The sequence below is a fragment of the Lithobates pipiens genome, unplaced genomic scaffold (assembly GCF_037356315.1).
Source record: "Lithobates pipiens isolate NorthernLeopardFrog02 unplaced genomic scaffold, aLitPip1_a1.2 Scaffold_28, whole genome shotgun sequence".
Lineage (NCBI taxonomy): Eukaryota > Metazoa > Chordata > Amphibia > Anura > Ranidae > Lithobates > Lithobates pipiens.
Window position 1 is genome coordinate 85,647,154 of NW_027507789.1, and position 14,072 is coordinate 85,661,225.

Genomic DNA, 14,072 nt, shown 5'->3' on the forward strand with positions numbered 1-14,072 from the left:
CATTGTTGTATTTTGTATTTTTGTACTACTTAGCACTATTCTTGCACCTTATAACCTTTCACTTTTCACTGGAGCTCCTTATGCATTATACTGGTTCATAATTTGCATATGCACTTTATCAGTCTGTAACCTTTGCACATTTAAGCTTAATTTAGAATAGCATCACACGATTAGGGCCTGAGATATCCCCTGTGTATACAAACGAGAAGGATTGTGTGTAGGGGGGGAATACCTCTGGGCCCTTTATCTAGAGCAAGGAATGCTGGGTATAAATATAGATTGATCTTATTATCTACCTCTCATTCATTAATTTTTTTTACCTTTTTTTACCTCTTTCTACTCTTTGTCTCACTTATTATAGCCTCTGGTTTATGGTTCCCTTTTCTCTACCCTCTAAGGGTCACTATATTATTTCAGTACATGCTATTGGCACTACTAGTGCATATATATAGGTGGCATGGGACTACATATTTATTGATGTCATCTATCTCATAAGGATTTGATAAATAGTTGGGGTCACTAGATAGAGGTAATACAGATCTGGTAGCTAAAGTAATTCAATAGAGGTAGCGCCAACAGCCCACACTAACACTCTAAAATGGTTTTCAAATATGTTTTACAAATAAATATATGAGACAATACTTTGTAGAACCACCTTTTGCTTTCTTTTACAGCTGAAAGTTTTTTTGGGTATGTCTCTACCAGCTTTACACATCTAGAGAGTGACATTTTTGCCCAATCTTCTTTGCAAAATAGCTCAAGCTCTGTCAGATTGAATGGAGAGCGTCAGCAATTTTCATGTCTTGCCACAGATTTTAAATTGGATTTAGGTCTGGACTTTGACTGGGTCATTGTACCACATGAATATGCTTTGATCTAAACCATTCCATTGTAGCTCTGGCTGTATGTTTAGGGTCCTTGTCCTGCTGGAAGGTGAATCTCCCGCCAGTGATGCGGCGATGCGTGATGTTACCGCGGCATCAGGAAGACGCACTTGTTCTCATAGTCAGCTGCGTTTACACAGCTGATTCAATGAGACCAGGTGCACTATGATTGGCCAGCATTAGACACAGCCAGGTATTTAAATACTGAAACTCAAAGGATTCAGTCAGCTCACCGGCTGTGTCTCCTGTGTCTGCTGTATATACTGGCCCTTCAAACAAGGTAAAACCAATAGAATTTTCTTTTCCTTTTACTGTATGTGAGTGAGGCACGGATTGGTTCCGTGCTATTCACTGCCCCTGTATACCACCAGTCTACCATCATATATTATATTATATATTTTTTTGCTATATTGACCTCATATATGCACCCCTACTGGCACAAGGACTTCTGCCATTATTTCCACAGTATATACTTCAGTTGCTGTGGTACTAGCAGCCAGGCGTCTTTTGTTGACATGCTCCAGCGATTGAGTCGTGGACATATGTCGTAACCATCTGCCCCATGTATGGACACATGCACAGACAGCGTCATTTTTATGTATTATTATTTTTTTTGGTTTCATTCAGTGTATCTATGATATGTAAGTATGTTTGGCTCTGTCCATATACTACATTTTTTCACATAATAAATCATCAAAATAAATTCACTGACAACAGATGTATATTCCTCTGATGTTGTGAGATGAATCTTACTATGTATCTCTATATCCCTCACAGATTTGAATATAATTTACCTAACCTCATATTATCCCTGAAGAAGGAATATATCAATGTAAAACTAATTTCCAAAGCATGTTGTGTTTATGTCGTTTGAACTAGCCTGCTAGCCCGTGTGTGGTTCGGTTGATGCTACTTCTCAACAAACGAGTTTGGGTCATTGTATTGCATTTTATTATCCAATATATTCACAGTATTCATCGATGTACCATTTTAGGATCTTTTATCCATTCATGTCTATATGTAATATATACTTTTTTTCTATGACTATATTGATAATAAAGTTGGCACTGTTGTGCCTTTTTTACATACTCGTTAATTGAATTTTGACTTTGATATGATATTGCTGCCATACAAAGTACAAGGGGGCGTCCCCTAATGCACTTCTGTGCATGCTCTTTCATATAACGTTATTAGGATGTTGGCAGCAATAACACATTAATTAATCTCTCAAGATTTTTTTTTCCAATATACAACATCAATTCCAACGAATTGCAATAAAGAAGGGTCCTGATGATTTTTCTCTTTAAAATGAAAGGATACGCTGTGAAATCTAAACCCCCCTTCTTATATATTTTTTTTCCGCCACATTTATTACGTTCACTTGTCACAGGGTGATAATATTGTTTATTTAGTAGACAGATAGATATATATATCTTTTTGTAGTCACATTGAAGAGATATTTATATTATAAGCGCCACTATTTTTTCCTTTTATTCGATTTTATTTAAAAGGTAAAAATATCACTTCCATTTTGTATTAATCCAAGTGGCAGCTTGAGTTTAGGGAAGATTTTTTGTCTAGGTGCAATGGTGAGCATTTAAATAGGGGCAGATTATTTAAATACCAACAGTTTTTCTTGATATATTTTCTTTTAACTGCTTGCAGCCATGGACACCTTCAATTATTTGCCGAATAGACAAATGGACCCTGAATGTGTTTTTTCAAGCAATTAGGTGATGGCTGATTGTGAAGAGGATTTCTCAGGATTATTAAAAACGTTGGATAATCTTCTTGAGAAACAGATTAAAACTTGGTGGGATGTTTTCACTTTTGAGCACTACCAAAAAGAAAAACAAATTTTTAGAAGCCTGAGGTGTGAAGTCTCCCCTCAGGATGGTCTTAGCCCTTGTACACACGGTTGGAGGTTCCGACTACCAAATCCGTCGGAGTTATTCCGACGGATTCATTCCGGACCAGGTCCGGAAGTGATGTTGCATACACGCGGTCGGAGCAAGTTGTCGGAATTTGCGGTTGCCACGAACGCGGTGACGTAAGCCGTGTACGGCGGGCCTACAAAAGGGAAGTTCAGCACCACGCCCGGCACCCTTTGGGCTCCTTCTGCTGATCTCGTGTCTATCGCGTGTTAGTAGAAGTTTGGTGAGAGACAATCCGCGCTTTTCAGATTTGTGATTCAGATCGCTACTGCTCTTCGGTTTGTGCTTGTGTTTGCGTATCTGATAATCAGTGTGTGCAGTCAGTAAGTATTTGTTGATCATTGTGGACTATATCTTGGTATAGTACGCTTTGAAAGGCATTTCTTATTGTCTGCTTGCTTCTGCTATTCAGGTCGTTCTTTCGGGCCTTGCTGTTTATCGGTGCTTTCTGTTGTCCGTTCTGACGAGCCGACCGTTTTGAAACCATGTTTCATCTACGTACTCATCGTAGAGTTTGTGCTGTGCAGGGGCTTCGTGTTGGGGTTCTTACTTTGACACAAGCCCGGTCCATGAACAGGGAGGGGAGGCGTTTGTGGACCAAGAATTGGTTGCGCCAGCGTGACCAGTTCTCGCACATGCCTTTTCTCCGTGAGATCCGTGAGATCCGGGAGAATAATCCTGATGATTTCAGGAATTATCTCCGCATGATGGACCCCGTTTTTCACCGTCTGCTGGCTTTGCTGACCCCTTATATAACCAGGCAGGATACCTGCATGCGGCAAGCCATCACTCCGGAGCAGAGGCTCATCGCCACGTTGCGCTACTTGGCAACAGGAAGAAGCCTTCATGGCCTCAAGTTCTCTAGAGGCATCTCCCCTCAGGCTCTGGGGATCATTATTCCAGAGACCTGTTCTGCCATCATTCAGGTCCTGCAGAAGGACTATATGAAGTTTTATCCTTTAACATCACATTCTATGTATTTCATGATTGCTAAGGTCTTGCATTTCTTTCCTCATTCCCTAATTACCATAATTGCAATATGCTCTAATTCATATACTCTGCCCCTTTGTCCTCATGCATATTTGCCTTACTAACTTCCCCACCATGCTCTTCTTGGCCCATAAAACTATTGTCTAGTCACTTACCAATGTCTTTTGTCAGCTCCATAGTATTGCTTTCCCCTAAACACCCCCTAAAATCTCTACAAATGTGATGTGTGTGCTTCAATTCATGCAGAGTGCTTTTTTTTTTGGGTTGTGCCAAACTCATTAGGAACCCCCCTTCCCCCAACTGCTAGCTCAGCTGATAGCAATCTTCTATCTGATGACTTTACCAAACCCAATACACACTCTACCTACCTTTTTGATGGTCACATTTATGGACGAATTCACCAAAGCATGTAGTGCAAGGGCCTGCCTCAATACTTTCAAATGTTTTTTAATTTTTTGTTTTTTTTCCCCTATTAATTATCTTGATATGTGATAACAGAATGTCAAAATGTACTTCCATTTTTTTCATATTTTTGGTATTATGACACTTCTTACCTGTCTGGTGGGCTGCCAATAGTGTAAGTAAGGAGGGGCTTCCCAAAGTATCACACATTATTTAGGCATTCAGCTCTCAATCAAGTGGAGAGGGTTACCAGTCCAAAACACCCCCCCCCCTCATTTTTTAGCAAGGGCCCATCAGATGGGGGGGATGGGGGGTGGGGGAGGGATGGGGGGGTGATGACTCTCATAAGGGGACCTTATAGTTTAGGCTTTAAATACTCATTTCCCAAAATGTTATACTAATTTAGACCAAAAATGTTTGTGTCTAATCTGCTTGCAATGTTGATTTGTCAAATTACTAATTTTGGTTCTTGTTTCACTCCACAGCGTCCTTCAATGCCACAGGAATGGCAGACTGTGCCCTCCCACTTTGCCAGTCGTTGGGACTTTCCCAATTGTGGAGGAGCAATAGATGGGAAGCACGTCCGCATCGTCCCACCAACCAATTCGGGGTCGTACTATTATAATTATAAGGGGTTTCATAGTATCGTGATGTTGGCGGTGGTGTCTGCGACATATGACTTTTTGTATGTGGACGTGGGGCAAAATGGATGGATGTCGGATGGTGGAGTCTTCGCACGGACGGAGTTCTACTGGTGTCTCCAGAGTGGCAGTCTGGGCTTGCCACCCCCAGAGGAGAATCAGGAAGGACTCCCGTTCGAATTCGTCGCGGATGAGGCGTTTGCCCTGGCGAACCATCTGATGTGGCCTTTCCCGATGAGGACCCTCACCCCAGACCAGAGGATTTTTAATTTCCGCCTGTCCAGAGCCCGAAGAGTGGTGAAGAACACTTTTGGTATACTGGCCAGCCGGTTCCGCCTTTTTCTAACACCTATTCACATGGCGGAATACAAACTCAATCATATAGTGCTGGCGTGCTGTGTTCTGCACAATTTAAAAAGAAAAAGTTTCTGTGAACTATGCGGTCTCAGTTGGCCAACAAGAAGCAGACTTTCTGGAAAATGATGCTAACCTCACGGGCCTTGAACCTGCTCATCCTGGCTTGCCCCCCCAAACCGCCCGTGAGGTTAGAACCCAATACATGGACTACTTTGTGGGTAGGGGGGCCATTGATATGCCAGATAATGTCTGAGAGGCATTTTCAAAATACATTTTTCTTTGAAACTCCTTCATTTACTGCTTGGCTTGCTTTTAGGTGTCTCCTAGGTAAATTTAGTTTTTTTCTTGTTGTGCCTTTTTCCCCAACAGTGCAAACCCAAGTTCTGAGCGAGATGAGGGGACAGTCTCTTCTTCAGATAATCGTATTATGTTGTGGGTCTGCTACACACACCTTGTTTTGTGTAACTAATGTATGTAGTGCATTACTGACCAAAATCGTGCTCATTTTCAGCACCATGGCAGGAAAATGGCATGAATGTCCAAATTTACACATCACTGTGGGTGTTTTTTACTAAAGGCACATACACTATGTACTACAAGTGCACTGCAAAAGTACACCTGAAACTGCTTTTGGAGTGCAAAGTGGAGTTTCTTTAAAAGAAAATCTAAAAAATATAATAATGTTGTTGTGGTAAGTTTACACACAAAACACACCCCAAAAAATGGAGAAATGAGCAAACTGTCAAAAAAGGAGATTTTTTAGGAAAAAAACTAAAAAATGCATCCAAAAAAAAAAATTGTGTAGATGTGACGAAATCCAAAATTGTATTCCAGAAATGGTTAAAAAAGAGTCAGGAAATACGTTCGGGAGAAGTGTGTGTGACTGTGAGCATCAAAAGAAGTTCCTTCTTGCAGCATTGTAAAGAACAAGAGAATGCGCTTCATGAAAGAATTTTTAACATTGCAGCGTGACGAATGTGCTATATCGATTACGAGCAGTAGTTTTACCTGAACAAGCGCTTCCGTGTTGGAATTTGAATGTGAGCATGCGTGGCACCTTGTCCGTCGGAGTAGGCTACACATGATCGGAGTATGTCCGATCGGAGCATTTTGTCGGAAAATATTTCCGGCAAGTTGGAAAATTTGGTCAGACGGATATTCCGACAGAAACAGTCCGATGCATACCACACACAGTCGGAATATCCGACAAAACGCTCCGATCGGACACATTCCGTCAGAATCTCCGACCGTGTGTACAAAGGCTTAATGATAAAAAATATATGGATGAATGGCTGGAATTTTTTAATAAGATGGGTAGAGAATTACAGAATCTTTTTGTAAAAAGGAAAGAGATTAAATTGGGGATGCTGAATGAAAAAATAAAAAATAATACAAGAGAAATTGGAACCAATTAAAGAAACTAATCAGATGAAAGAATTTAATACAAATATGAAGAAACATTTAGAAAAAATTGACCGAGAAACCAAGAAGTACAACAGAGATTATAATGAATATAAAACTTAGAATATATATGCATGGCAGAGTAATAGTGTAGTAAATAATGAAAACAATAATGGCAGTCTTAATGAAAATTGGAATGAAAATATAGAACAGAACTTTAATTATTACCAACCCTCCTCCCAAACCTGATCAGGTTAAAAAAAATGGGGAATAAAGGTGTAAAACATAACGGTGAACAGGGAATGTCAGGAAAATTGTGGAGGGGTGGTCCTCAAAGTAATGGTGGTAATCAATACAGTGGGAATTATTATTCGCCAAAACCACCACAACAAGGTAGAGGTGGGTACCCACAAGTAAATTATGGTTATCAATCACCCCGAATGTATAAGGGAAACACCTCATATAGGTATAACCCTCAAAGTTAATCAACAATGGCAACAATATAATCCCCCCCCCCCCAACCATTACCCTGACCCTAGGAATGAAATACCTATTTACAACAGGTATGCTCCATTAGCGGATGAGGAGAATTTAAATTATTCGCAAAATTCCTCTTTTTTAGGGCAACGAGGGCGGGGAGGTGGAACACTAAGGAAGAATCCTCATGGAATGAACCAGAGAGGTGGAGGAAGAAATAGGCCTCCACATATTCAAAAGACTGCACCTTTTCAAAGAGAAGAAGGGGATGCAGGGCTGGGAGACGCAAACAACCCCAAAAAAACGGTTGAGGGACACAAACACTGGTATATATAATTTGAGAGAAGTTGAACTTAATCAAAAAGAGCTTAACATACTCAATTTAGGTTTAAAGTGTGCACAGAAGAGGGTAATGAATAAATTTGAAGTCTATATTGACACACATAAATTCATCAGGACCATGAATATGTAAAAATATTTTATGAGCCAACCAGGGGATCTTACAACTAAAGCCACTGTGTCATCAAACAGGATAGATAGTGGTTTAAAGAATAAGTCAATTTTTGATCCCCATAATTCAAGCAAATTTCATAGAAGTGTTTAAAACCATGGTACTAAAAGGCATTGAAGATTTGACCCCGAAAAAAAGAGTTAATCCTGAATATATTAGGGAGGGTATTAAATCGTTGGAAGGCAGGAAAAATATAATTATTCGTCCTGCAGGTAAGGGGGGGGGAGTAGTAGTGATGGATAAAGTCTTTTACCACAACCAGTTGATGGAACTTGTGGGCAGGGATGAGCCGAACACCTCCCTTTTCGGTTCGCACCAGAAACTTTGAACAGACCGAAAATTCTTACGAAATGTAGAACCCCATTAAAGTCTATGGGACTTGAATGTTCGAAATCAAAAGTGCTAATTTTAAAGGCTAATATGCAAGATATTGTCCTAAAAAGGGTTTGGGGACCCAGCTCCTGCCCCAGGGGACATGGATCAATGGCAAAAAAAAATTTAAGAACGCTGTTTTTTTCAGGAGCACTGATTTTGATAAAGATTAAAGTAAAAAAAAGTGAAATATTCCTTTAAATATTGTGCCTGGGGGGTGTCTATAGTATGCCTGTGAAGGCACGTTTTCCCGTGTTTAGAACAGTCCCTGCACAAAATGACATTTAACGGAAAAAAAGTAATTCAAAACTGCTTGCGGTTTTAATGTAATTTCTGGTTTCGGCAATAAGGATGAAAATCATTGAGAAAAATGGCATGAGTAGCCCCCCCTGCCCATTACCAGACCCTTTTGGGTCTTGTACGGATATTAAGGGGAACCCCGTACCCAAATTAAAAAAAGGATAGGCGTTGGGCCCCCAGGTCCTATATACTCAGAACAGCATTATACAGGCAGGTACTGTGTAGGTTTGTTGTGTTAAGTAGAATCTGTTTGTAATTTTGAACTGGTACATTTTTAAAGTGTAGCTCCAGTCAAAAAATCAATTTTAAGCTTTTTGGAAAACATAGGGTGATAAACCCCTGTATAATTTTTTTTGCCGTCCGTCTTTTTTCATCTCCCTTCCTGTTGTCTCCTTCCGTTTGCGAGTAGGAGACGTTTGTAAGTTGGATGTTTGAAAGTAGGGGCCTGCCCTATATGCTCTGCAGAAATTTTGGCCTAAGGTGTTGGTGTTGCCACAACACTGTAAGCCCTCAAAGTGACTCTTAGTGGGCACTGGAGCGCCCTGCTGTGAACGATTATATCAAGAATTGTAATTACATGGCATTGTTGAACAGTGGTAGAAAAATTGGGCCTTTGGTGGTTGTGGTGGTGGTGGTGGTGCCGGTGCCACAACACTGTAAGTCCTCACAGTTACACTTGGTGGGCACAGGAACTGGCCCTGCTGCGAAATATTATATCAAGAATTGTAATTACATGCACATGTTAAACAGGGGCTGAAAAATTGGACCTTAGGCACTGGTGCCACGACACTGCAACCTTTCCCAGATACTCTAGTTGGAGTGCAGGAATGAGCCCTGCTGCAAAGCATTGCATCAAAATTGTAATTACATGTCCCTGTTAAACAGGGGCTGAAACATTGGACCTTAGCCACTGGTGGCATCACCCAGAACCAAAAATGTTCTTCCAAGCTATCAGCAGGATCATTGAGGAGGAAGAGGGAAGTCAGTCAACATAAGAGTTCAAAAAGAGGGGGAAAACACTGCGCTCCCTATATAAGTGACAAAAAATTGTGATATAACACAAAACAGCAGCTAACATACAAACAAACTAAGTCAAAATAACCAATGATAACAAACAATGTAGCGCTATAATGTCAAAAAATTTAAAAAAACCTAGACGTAAATCACCAAATGATCTGGTAGTGAAATCAAACTTAAAAGGTCAGCACACATATCACATGTTGTGCAGTTTAATAAGGAATACAGAAAATGTGCTACAGTGAACTAACAATATGAGCATAAAAAAGTCCAGCTATGACAAAATAATGTGAAACGTGAGTCCAGATATTCCGTTGGTATGAACTATGTATAGCCTTCCGTTCACAGCCAGAAAATATTATAGAAAACGGTGGATACCCTTACCGAAAATGGTGGACACAAACTACTATATAGTAAATGTGTCATGCAGGCTTATGTGCGTCACAGACCATTCGTATACATCAGGTCATGGATCACCATCCGAATAGTCGCTGCCCACTTCAGGATCGGTACACCTCAGATCTCCAGGGTTTTCAACTCTCTCTCGAAGGTTCCGGTCAGCTAGGAGCTCAGAGTGGGTTCACCATAAACAAAAGGTAAGGACACAATGCCTCTCATAGTGAAATTCCACCATTAAAGGTTTTATTTGAAAAAAAAATTCCAAATGACATATAAAAAATGACATAAAAAATATCCAAAAAGAATCACGTGATCCAATAAAAATGAACGATAAAAAAAAGCAATATGGGGAGCAGGAAACGCAAACTGACGCGTTTCGACTAATAAGCCTTCTACTGGGGCATTACCTGTCCCCCCCATATTGCTACCATATATATATAAGCCTTTACAGATTAATCAATGTCTCCCACCTGTCAGAAAACACCTCCTCCAACACCTCTTCCATTAACCCTTGATGTGTGTGCACACAGCGCCGCACGCATTGACAGTACCAGCACGCAGCCAACATTATCTCACCTTACAATGAATGGTTAAACACTCCATCTCAAGAAAATAATTGAGGGCATCAGATCCAAAATGGCAGACGTGCGTGCATTCCACCGGGGTTAATACCAGAAAACCAGAAATGGTAATCAACTCCAATATATAAATGATCTATTATCAAAGATTATACCACAAAGCCAGATCTTGCCGTCTATATGTAAGGGCAGCAAATCTAACCATCCAAGTTTGCACAAAACTGTCACATTTGTTTCCATGCAATCCACAAAGGAGGAAGCAAAACACTGTCTGCATTCCAAGCCTCCATCTGAAAACAGGAAGTGATCAAATGTCACTTCCGGTTCCGGGTGATAGAGCACATTACCTACAGAGGAGAACAGAAACCAATGTTTGCATTCCAAGCCTCGTTGTGAAACCGGAAGTAGTCACACACCACTTTCGGTTCACACGTTCTCTACATACATTTCAATGGGGAGGAAGCAAACCTATTGTTTGCATTCCACACCTCAATGTGGAACTCAAAGGGTTAGAGGAATTGCGGCAGGAAGTGAGCCTGGACCACTTACCAAGCCTCATTCTCAAACCAGAAAAGGTCAAAATGCCTGAATTAATTTAATAATGCAATCAATAATCTGCTACAGTCAAATAAAACAAAAAACAAATAAAGGTAAAAATAAAAATATGTACCTGGAAGGGAAGGCTGCCCTCTTTCTAACCTAGTCATACTTATCGCATCCATCTACATCTGATACAACAATTCCGGAGTGGGGATCCATCCTATGGTGGAATTCCAACTACCAGACTAATGTATAAATTCATAATAGAGAAAAAATAGTAATAGAATAATCCTTCAATATTCCAGAGTCAAAAATAATCCAGAGTCAGAAATATATCGATAAATATAGCTAACATTATCAGCGAATGTAATCGTATGCAAGAAAAAAAACAAAAAAAAAACACATTGCATGTGAACAACTTCAAGATATGAAAGAATGTCATCATGCTAAAGCCATTATAGACAAAACTATCGTATAACCTCGGAGTGAGTGCACCCATCAGTCAAATAATCGAAAAAATAACCACTTAAAAATACAAAAAAAGGAAATTGGGAAAACTAAACCAAAGAAAAATAAAAAAAAATGAATAAATGAAAAGGGGGAAAAGATCAAAGGAATACGGGCCGAGGCGCCACTCACCCACGGTCTATGAAACTGTTGACATCCCAATCAACATTCATGCCGTAGGGCGATTAGCACCTCAGCTCATATATCCAATATGTTTCTAAGAGCGAAACGCCCCTAATCTTAGGTTCACCCCGCCAGTGAGGGACATATTTGTCTATCACTTGAAATAGGGTGCCATTAAGGTCTCTATCATGGCACTCTAAATAATGACGGGGGACCGTATGCTTATCACAGCCTTTCTTTATTTTAGCAATATGTTCGTTGACACGCACAGAGAAAGTCCGCTTCGTGCGGCCAACATATTGTTTATTACATGGACATGTAATTAAATATACGACATACTTGGTCGCACACGTAGTGAAGTGTCTCATTTTGTATATCCGTGTTGTTACGCTGGATGCAAAGGTGTCTGTCTTGCGTCTCATAACGTTATGCGCACACACATTACACTTCTTACAAGGAAAAAAGCCTTTACAATTAAAGAAAAATGTTGGTTTAGTTGGAGGGTCCACTGTGTTGGGAGCAATCTCACCCCTCACTGAACAGGCGCCCCTAAAAATAATACCAGCCCTATCAGGCAACACAGGTCCCAGCACTCTGTCCTCGCTTAACACCTTCCAATGTCTATTCAGAATCTTTCCAACTTCCCTATGTTGAGTAGAAAAGGTTGTGAAAAAAGACCATCTAAAGTGATCTCCATCCTTGGCTCGTGGTTTATCGCCAACAAAGAGCATCTGTCCATGCATTGTACTGCTCGAATATCATCATCCAATGTGTTAGATCTGTATCCCTTTTCCAAGAATCTTTGTTTCAAGACAGAAGCCTGAATAACAAAGTCCTCAGTACGCGAACAATTGCATCTAAGACGCATAAATTGCCCCTTAGGGACAGATCGTAACCATTGTTGATGATGACAGCTATCAACCGGAATGTAACCGTTCCGGTCGGTAATCTTGAAGTAGGTCGGTAGAACTAATTGTTGATTAATGACTGAAATCTTCAGATCAAAAAAATGAATGGAACTAACACTTGCTTCAAAAGTGAGAATGATACCTCTATTGTTAGCATTTAATTCTGTCATAAACAACTGCAATGATGCATGGTCCCCTTTCCACAGGAGGAGGATGTCGTCTATGTACCTAGCCCATAGGACTAATTCAGGTTGTTTGTAAGCATAGACGACATCCTCCTCCCATTGGGCCATAAACAAATTGGCTAGACTGGGGGCATATTTTGCCCCCATAGCCACTCCCTTGATTTGGGAATAAAACACGTTTTGAAACCAGAAGTAATTATGTTCCGTCGCAAATTTTAACAGATCCATAATATAATTCTTGTGTATGGGGGATAAAGAGGAACCCTTATTCAGGAAATACTCAACTGCAGCTAGACCCAAATCTAGAGGAATGGATGTATACAAAGCCGATACGTCAGCCGTTACTAAAAGCAAGTCTTCTTGGTATTTCACACTCGCAAGTAACCTGATCGTATCACGAGTATCCTTAAGGTATGAGGGTACGGTCTTAACTAAGGGTTGTAGGTAGAAATCAATATACCTCCCAATCCTTGCTGTGATGGAATCTATACCGCTTACTATCGGTCGCCCCGGGGGATTGATTGGGTTTTTGTGTATCTTTGGCTTTGTGGTATAATCTTTGATAATAGATCATTTATATATTGGAGTTGATTACCATTTCCGGTTTTCTGGTATTAACCCCGGTGGAATGCATGCACGGCCGCCATTTTGGATCCGATGGTTACCTGCCCTCAATTATTTTCTTGAAATGGAGTGTTTAACCATTCATTGTAAGGTGAGATAATGTTGGCTGGGTGCTGGTACTGTCAATGCGTGTGGCGCTGTGTGCACACACATCAAGGGTTAATGGAAGAGGTGTTGGAGGAGGTGTTTTCTGACAGGTGGGAGACATTGATTAATCTGTAAAGACTTATATATATGGTAGCAATTTGGGGGGGACAGGTAATGCCCCAGTAGAAGGCTTATTAGTCGAAATGCGTCGGGATAGCGTTTCCTGCTCCCCATATTGCTTTTTTATTGTTAATTTTTATTGGATCACGTGATTCCTTTTGGATATTTTTTATGTCATTTTTTATATGTCATTTGGATTTTTTTTTCAAATAAAACCTTTAATGGTGGAATTTCACTATGAGAGGCATTGTGTCCTTACCTTTTGTTTATGGTGAACCCGCTCTGAGCTCCTAGCTGACCGGAACCTTCGAGAGAGAGTTGAAAACCCTGGAGATCTGAGGTGCACCGATCCTGAAGTTGGCAGCGACTATTCGGATGGTGAGCCATGACCTGATGTATACGAATGGTGTGTGACGCACATGAGCCTGCATGACACATTTACTATATAGTAGTTTGTGTCCACCATTTTCGGTAAGGGTATCCACCGTTTTCTATAATATTTTCTGGCTGTGAACGGAAGGCTATACATAGTTCATACCAACGGAATATCTGGATTCACGTTTCACATTATTTTGTCATAGCTGGACTTTTTTATGCTCATATTGTTAGTTCACTGTAGCACATTTTCTGTATTCCTTATTGGACTGCACAACATGTGATATGTGTGCTGATCTTTTAAGTTTGATTTCACTACCAGATCATTTGGTGATTTATG

General features: G+C 40.4%; 1 protein-coding gene across 3 annotated transcripts in view; it reads right to left on the reverse strand.

The window, feature by feature from the left end:
* The window catches only part of RAMP2 (receptor activity modifying protein 2), a 617,864-nt gene that overhangs the window by 111,893 nt on the left and 491,899 nt on the right, over positions 1-14,072 (reverse strand). The gene's annotated exons all lie outside the window — the stretch shown is intronic.